Source organism: Humulus lupulus, chromosome 3 (assembly GCF_963169125.1).
Source record: "Humulus lupulus chromosome 3, drHumLupu1.1, whole genome shotgun sequence".
NCBI lineage: Eukaryota > Viridiplantae > Streptophyta > Magnoliopsida > Rosales > Cannabaceae > Humulus > Humulus lupulus.
Window position 1 is genome coordinate 56,625,161 of NC_084795.1, and position 8,155 is coordinate 56,633,315.

Consider the following 8,155-nt stretch of genomic DNA (forward strand, 5'->3'; position numbering starts at 1 on the left):
TTATTAAGAAAGATGTCAAGTTTTAATTTATTTTTTTTTGTGAAGGACTTCTTGTTATTTACTTCTGTTGGTTCCAAATCCCTCTTTTGTTACTGATATCCATCCTGTTAATAAAAGAAGAAATGAAATAGGCTTATCAAGGAGATGATCCATATTTGATGCATATTTGAAGTTGAAGGTCTCTCGAATTACCTTCACCACTGTATTCAAACACTTAATCTCAGTACAATATTATTTTAGCTCATATTTCCTCTTTATTCTCTACTAGTTTATTCTTCTCTTCTTCTTTGTATTCTTATCTCTATTTCTGATCATCATGAAATTCTAGTAAGATTATTTTAGAGATAGACTCTTGAAGAGATGGAATTTGGTTCATGCGTTCATGAACCAAAGGAATGTTGAGGGTGCTAAATTCTTCCTTAATTCGCTCTCATTTCATCATAATTTTATTGCTTTAAGACTACTGCTACTTTTTGTATTTTTCTAAACTTTTCCTTTTCTTGCCTGCACCTGTTTTCATCTATCATTATATTTTGTTCCAGTGACAAGATAGCATTATTCATACACATACATGGTTTATATGTTTTGAAGTATTTTTTTCCTAATCCTTAAGGTCTACTCAATCTAATTTTCATAATTGTTTGGAGTCTCAACTAGCACTAAAACTGCTTATAACTTTTCTTTTTCCTTCAGTTTTTAGATATTGTTGTGTGCTCAGCACATTAAATCAATTATTAGCTTTTATCTTTTCCCTTATATACTTTCTTTCCCAAGTAAATTTTATGGTTTATCCATTTAAGTATTTCTTTTTTCATTTCTTAATATTGTTAATTATTAAACTCATGATCAAAATACCATTTTAGACTTTAGCGCAAAGGAACCCATCAATATTGAGCAAGCCTTGGATTACTCTTTTGTTGCTTAAAATTATGAACTACCGTTTGTTTCCACTTTACATGAAATCATTTAAATGATCTAGATATAGATATAACACCTAACTAAAGTAATGTGTACATGGTGACTACGTTTAATCCATTATAAATTATTTGGATTGTCTTTTGACTACATGACCTGTTACTTGCTTAATATACTATTTTTTTTGTATATATATATTTATAGAGTTTGTACTCAAATATTATTTTTCTATTTTATTTGGTATGTGGACATGCTAAATCAAGTTGAAAAATTGTCTTCTGTGTAGGTACCAAGGCAAATGTAAAACCTTAATGTACGATGTTACAAAAATAATTTCAGCACTCAAAGGGAAATGTGGAGACCATCGTGCATTTAGGTTGGCTGAAAACTTGTGCATGAACCTTATTCTGTCATTGAGGGACTTTTTCTGGGTGAAAAGGGAAGGGAAGGTCCGTTCTTTGAACTTTAACTCTCTATTTCTGTTATTTGTTTTTTCCCAATTAGATACATTGACAATAGCGTTTCATTACCATTTGGCAGGGTCCAACTAATTTTACAGAAACTTTGAACCGAATCACTGTCATTACTTATGCTATTATGATTAAAACACGTGGAATTGCTGATGTTGATCACCTGCTTTATTTTCAAACCATGGTAGAACAAATAATGGGAGCTAGTCAGCATACATGGTCTGAGAAAACACTGCGCCATTTCCCATCTATCCTTCGTGATGCTGTGATTGGCCGCTTGGATAAGAGGATTCTTCCAATTCAAGCATAGCAACAGGTTCTTTCCCTTCCTTAAAAATCTTACCCACTTAAAAATTGTTCCCTTGTTTCTTGAAAAAGATGGTGTTTTTGTTTTCAAATCTATTTTAAGTTGTAATTTCCTTTTCCTCTAGCTACAATTATTTTCTACTTATAAAAACTTAAAACTTGGTCATAGTGCCAGAGAGTGTTAATACATTGTTGTAATTTGAGAAGAAATTGGTAGAAGGCTTTTAGTGAACTCAAGAGTACAAGAAAGACCTAAGAAACCTAATCCAATCAATTTTTGTCTGGGTGTTTTGTTAAAAAAAGAAATTCTAAACTAACTAGATAGCTAGGATAAAATCCTCACAATGTGAAATAAATTTAAAAATAACCAAATTTTGTTTTCCACACTCCTTTCAAGCTAGTGCAAAGATGTCTATCAAATACTGTAATTCACAATATCATTAGTCTCCCAACCGTCTCAAACCTTGTCAGCATTATTACGATGTCAGTTTTTGTTTAATAATCTCTAAGAGGGATTAATCAACTAATTTTACTTATTTATATTGTTGGTTCTCTAATTTATTCTTTAATATATTATTGTAAGATATACTATTTAATTATAATTTGAAGTCTTTAATTCATTGCTGTAGGGAATATCAGAGGACTAACTTTTAAGGTGGATGTCTAGATTTATTAGGAAGAATACTGAGAAAAGAAACATGATTGAGTTTGTAGTGATTTGGAGGAGAATTATGCTGTCTTATTGAGATTTGTTGTATTTTATATTCTAAAGTTTATGGATTTATAATATTGTAATGAATTTTTATTGAGAATTATTTAGTCTCATGGGGATTTGATGTTTATTTACATTTAAATTGTATGATTAAATGTTGTATGTATATGAATTTTTATTATAATAAATATAATTTTTTTAGAAGTTTTGGTAATAAAAATTAATTATGTGACTAATTTTTTTATTTAAATTTATATCAAACTTTAATTGTTAAAAATATAATTAAAAGTTTTAAAATATATCTATCGAAAAATTATATTATATATATATAAATTTAATGTTACAGCAACACCTATTAACTGTTGGCATTGCCAGCAGTAGCGACATCTATTAACTGCCGGCGTTGCCAGCAACGGCGACACCTATTAACTGTCGGCGTTGCGAGCAACAAAGACATGTATTAACTATCGGCGTTGCCAGCAACAATGACACCTATTAACTGTCGGCATTGCCAGCAACGGCGACACCTATTAACTGTCAGCGTTGCCAGCAACGGCAACATGTATTAACTGTCGGCGTTGTCAGCAACGGCGACACCTATTAACTGTCGGCGTAGCCAACAACGACGACACCTATTAACTGTCGGCGTAGCTACCTCTACGCCGGCATAGGCAAAGACGAAATTTAGTTGACTGTCATCATTACTCAATAGCGACAGTAAAAAATTGTCAGGAAAGCCCGTTTTTGTAGTAGTGAAGGCATGATCCCCAGCTCGCCGTCACAGGAGTCCATGCTCGGGGAACGACGCCAATGATGAAGCCTCGAGCTCGAGTGACAAAGGTAAGGTCATTCTCAGCTCGACATTTTTGTCTCCTTCTCTCCTTAAGCATAAACCCGACACCCTGATCTTATGCCCAGATGATAGAGACAACTTTTATGTATGGTCTCGGGTAGATGATAGGGTCCATAGGTTTGATAGCTGGCTAGGGAAATACGACACAATGTATAGTATGAATGAGGTTTGGGATGGAATAGACGTACAATACGGGACAAACGACTATAGGGATCTTTTGAGGTTGACTTCCACGTATAGGGAAGGGACTCCCCCAGCCTCCTCCGAAGATAGGGTAATTACTTGGTCACCGAGCACAAGCTCGGGGTAGAGTTCCAGTTAGGTTCCTTGTCACTTGTCTTTAATTCCTTTAGCTGTCTACTTTACACTAATTTTAGCATTCTGAGATCGCTTTCTAATGTGATTTGATCCTGCAGGTACTATGGATTCCAACCTTGAGAATATGCTCGCCAATGGCACGGGGGCCAAGCAAAGCAAGCGCCCGAGAGCCTCGCAAAAATCTGGTTGGCCTGCTAAGGTCCCTAAAAGGACTGAGAAGACTCCTCCTCCCCTAGCTCTTATTGTTCCGACCTCCACTCATCAGGTCGAGATTCCTGCGGCTGATCCTTCTTCTCCACCTCCTGCTGTCCGAGTCCTTCCAACCCTTGGCCAAGCTCCGAAGAAACCAGCTTCCACTCGAGAGCGCTTGTTGTCGATTTCTACTCATTCTGATGAGTATGTTGTTGACCACGCTGCCGGGATTCACGGGGCAACCTCAGTTTGGACGTCCTGTCTCAAGTAGGCCAAAGCATCAGCAATTTCGGGGCTCCTCAATGGCAATTCCTGGTCAATGCTCGGGACTCTAATGTCCTTTATGACAAGAGTACCGAGCTCATCTCCTCGGTAATTTCTCTTACCTCGCTATTTATTGTGATTTTATTCGGTGCATGCTCTAACTTGATTTGTTTGTGTGTTAGGCTCTTACTGTAGTTGCTCAGCTAAATTATAAGTTGAACAATGAGGTTCATACGAGCATGTCCTATGCTCAGGATTCGAAGGATCTCCAGCTCAAGATCGCTGATGAGTTTTAGGCCGCAAAGTCAAAGTTGGAGGCTGAGATCAAAGAGAAAAATTCCAGGATCGAGGAGCTTGAGAAGCTGAATGCCTCAAAGAGAAGAGCTCCAAGGCTGAGGAGCTTGAGAAGCTGAATGCCAAGCTCAAGGAGGTGAAAATGACCACCTTCAAGATAATAGAGGGTGAAAAGGCTCATCTTCTCAAAGTGTTCAAGTAGAGGAAGGATCAGGCAGTTGACTTGGCCATGTACAGGATCTAGGCCAGCAACGTCGATCTCAACACAAGCTTCTTAGGCTTTTTCGAGGACGAGTTTCTGGCCAAATGGAAAGCTCAGCTGGAGGCAGAGGAAGATGCTTGGGAGGATGCTGAGAAGGCTAAGGAGGGGGCTCCTGCTTCCTAAATCTCGATCATGGGCTGCGTCCCTCTTAAATTTTTGTAATAGTTTATGGGTTTTGTTTTTCATGCCCTTGGGGCAAAAACAATTTACAGCTCGTAAAAGAGCTATTTGGTTTTGATATTTTTAATACCACGCTTAACTTCACCTTAATATTTTTGCTTTACATTTCTCTGATCGAAATATTTTAAGCAATTTTTATATTAAAAGTCAGCTTTTATGTTCGTTTTATCCATACAAACACATGTTGGATTTAAGCTCGAGTTTCCATGCATTCTCCCATAGTTTGCTCGATATATCCCTATCCGATCTCGTTATTTGTCAAGGTCGGAACTTACTTTTACCATGCATTCAAAAGTACTTATATGACGTGTAAGATATTTAGTTTAGTTATATCCTGTTTTTCTAGTTACTTTTCCTCGTCCTCGGGTAGCTCCCCAAAGTTGTGAGGTCGAAGCTATCTTTTTGCAAGATATTCCAACCTTGATCTCGACTTAATTTGAAGTGGGTTTATTTATATTCCATCTTTTTGTCGATTAATTTTAGCTGGTTTTCTCTGAACTTTTTTAGCTCTTATGTGGTTTGTAATCTATACACTTTTAATTTTAATAATCTGGTTATATCCAAACTACTTTAGCTCACGCATCTGATTATGTCCAGGCACTTTATTTTTAATAATCTAGTTTCTTCCAAACTATTTTAGCTCGTGCATTGGTTATGTCCAGACACTTTATTTTGCGTAACTGGTTATATCCAAACTACCTTAGCTCGCGCATCTGGTTATATCCAGACCCTTTAGCTCGCACATTTGATTATATCCAAACTACCTTAGCTCACGCATTTGATTATATCCAAAAACTTTATTTTTAAGAACTTGGTTATGTCCAAATTATCTTAGTTCGCGCATTTGGTTATATCTAAACACTTTAGTTTTAGAATACGCTTTTAACCTTTTTGTCGGGTTAACGGTCCAGACATTTGTTTGTTTTCGTGTATGCTATATTTGAGTTATTCATTTTTTCAAATTTATGGTATATATACCACTGATGCCACCTTAATAACCTATGAGTGTGACCATAGGTTATTAAATTAAGAGAGTTTGCAAAAAATATGACATATTGAAAAGAAAATGATCTTTATTAGAAAATTTGTAAAGATAAGCAGGCACGGTTACAAGAGACATCATTCCTACACTATTGATAGTAAGGTCGTAGATGCTCGCCATTCCATGCTCGTGGTACCAATTCTCCATTTAATCTCGCCAATTTTTAGATGCCAGGTCGATTAATTGATTCGATTTGGTAAGGTCCTTCCCAATTGGGCCTGAGTACGCCAGTGGCTGGGTCCCTCGTAGCTAGGAACACACACCTTAAAACTAACTCTCCCAATCTGAATTTCCTATCTCGAACCTTTTTATTGAAATAACTGGTAGCTCGCTGTTGATTTGCTGCATTTTTTTAGTTGAGCTTCATCTCGCTTTTCTTCAATCAAGTCCAGACTTACTTCGAGCTGAGATTGGTTCGAGGCTTGATCATAAGCATGGCCAGGAATAGTGGGTACTTCAACCTCGATTGGTAACATGGCCTCTCATCTATATGCCTGAGAAAAATGGGTATGTCCTGTTGAAGTGCGAGTCGTAGTTTGATATGCCCACAAGACTTGGGGCAACTCCTCGGGCCATTTTCCTTTAGCTTCTTCCAATTTCTTTTTCATAGAACTCTTGAGAGTCTTATTCACAGCTTTGAATTGAACATTTTCTTGGGGATGGGCAACAGAGGAGAAGCTCTTCATTATCCCAATTTTCTCACAAAAATTGGTGAACAATTCACTGTCGAATTGAGTACAATTATCTTATACTACTTTTTTGGCATTCCATATCGGCAGATGATGTTTTTTACCACAAAGTCCAAGAATTTCTTCGAGGTAATCATTGCCAGAGGTTCGACCTCGGTCCACTTTGTAAAATAATCGACCGCAACCACTGCATACTTAACTCCACCTTTGCTAGTTGGCAATGAGCCTATGAGTTCAATTCCCCACACTGCAAATGTCCATGGGGAGGTCATCATAGTTAGCTCAGATGGAGGAGCTCGTAGAATTGTAGCAAATTGCTGCCATTTATCGCATTTCTTGACATACTTAAATGTGTCTGCCTTGAAAGTGGGTCTGAAGTATCCTTGTCTTATAATTTTCTTAGATAGGCTATGCCCCCCAGTGTGGTCTCCATAAAATCCTTCATGAATTTCTTTTAGAATTTTCTTGGCCTTGGGAGGAGTTACACATCGGAATAATGGCATAAAGTATCCTCTCCATTATAACCTTCCTTCCACAATAGTGTATCTGGGAATCCGATACATCAGTTTCCAAGCCTTGTTCCGTTCTGCTGGGAGAATGTCGTTTTTCAGATAATCAACTATCGGGGTCATCCAGGTTGGTTCAGAGTCTATCATACATACATCTTCCTGTTTGGGCTCGCTAATACTGAGTGTTGAGAAGTACTCAATTGGGACCACATTCAGCGCATCGACCTCGTTGGATGTGGCGAGCCTGGCTAGGGCGTCTGCATTTGAATTTTTCTCTCGGGGAACCTGCTCTATCGAATAGAACTCGAAATGTTAGAGTGTTTTTTTTTGCTTTTACTAAATATGCAGCCATCTTTGCACCACGAGACTGGTATTCTCCTAGGATTTGGTTGACCACCAACTGCGAGTCACTGTAGCAATGAATTGTTTTGGCTTTAAGCTCCTTGGCTATTCAAAGTCCTGCCTATAGAGCCTCGTATTCATCCTCATTGTTAGATGCTTCAAAGCTGAACCTCAAGGCGGAGTGAAATTGATTCCAATTGGAGTGATCAATATGATTCTTGCCCTGATCCATTTTCGTTAAAAGATCCATCGACATAAAGTTTCCACAGCTCGCGGGCTGGGGTTATAACTTCATCGCCAGACACTCTTGTACATTCCACAATGAAGTCTGCCAGGGCCTGCCCTTTTATGGTCGTTCTCGGATGATAAGTGATCTCGAACTGTTCGAGCTCAACAACCCATTTTAATAATCTGCCTGAGGCCTCTGGTTTAGATAAGACTTGCCATAGTGGTTGGTCAGTCAACACGTGGATGGGGTATGCTTGGAAGTAAGGTCAGAGTTTTCAAGAAGAGTGGATCAGGCTGAGAGCTAGTTTTTCCATTATTGGGTATCTCAATTCTGCCCCCAATAACCTTTTGCTGACATAGTATACTAGTTTTTGTACCTTTTGATCTTCTTGGATGAGCACGGTGTTGATGGCGTGCTCGGTTGTAGCGAGCTATAGGTACAAGATTTCTCCTATGATAGGTTTCGACAAGATGGGAGGTTCTGCGAGATGCTTCTTTAGCTCCTGAAATGACAGCTCGCATTCCTCTGTCCACTCGAATTTTTCGCCCCCTCTTAGAAGGTTGAAAAATGTCAGACAT

The 8,155-nt window shown here is 38.0% G+C and overlaps 1 long non-coding RNA gene across 1 annotated transcript; it reads left to right on the plus strand.

The window, feature by feature from the left end:
- The first annotated feature begins 1,100 nt into the window (after positions 1-1,100).
- Positions 1,101-2,514, plus strand: LOC133821141 (uncharacterized). Its single transcript, XR_009887333.1, has 3 exons — positions 1,101-1,364; positions 1,456-1,701; positions 2,321-2,514. It is a non-coding gene; the product is annotated as an uncharacterized LOC133821141 (long non-coding RNA).
- Positions 2,515-8,155: the final 5,641 nt, after the last annotated feature.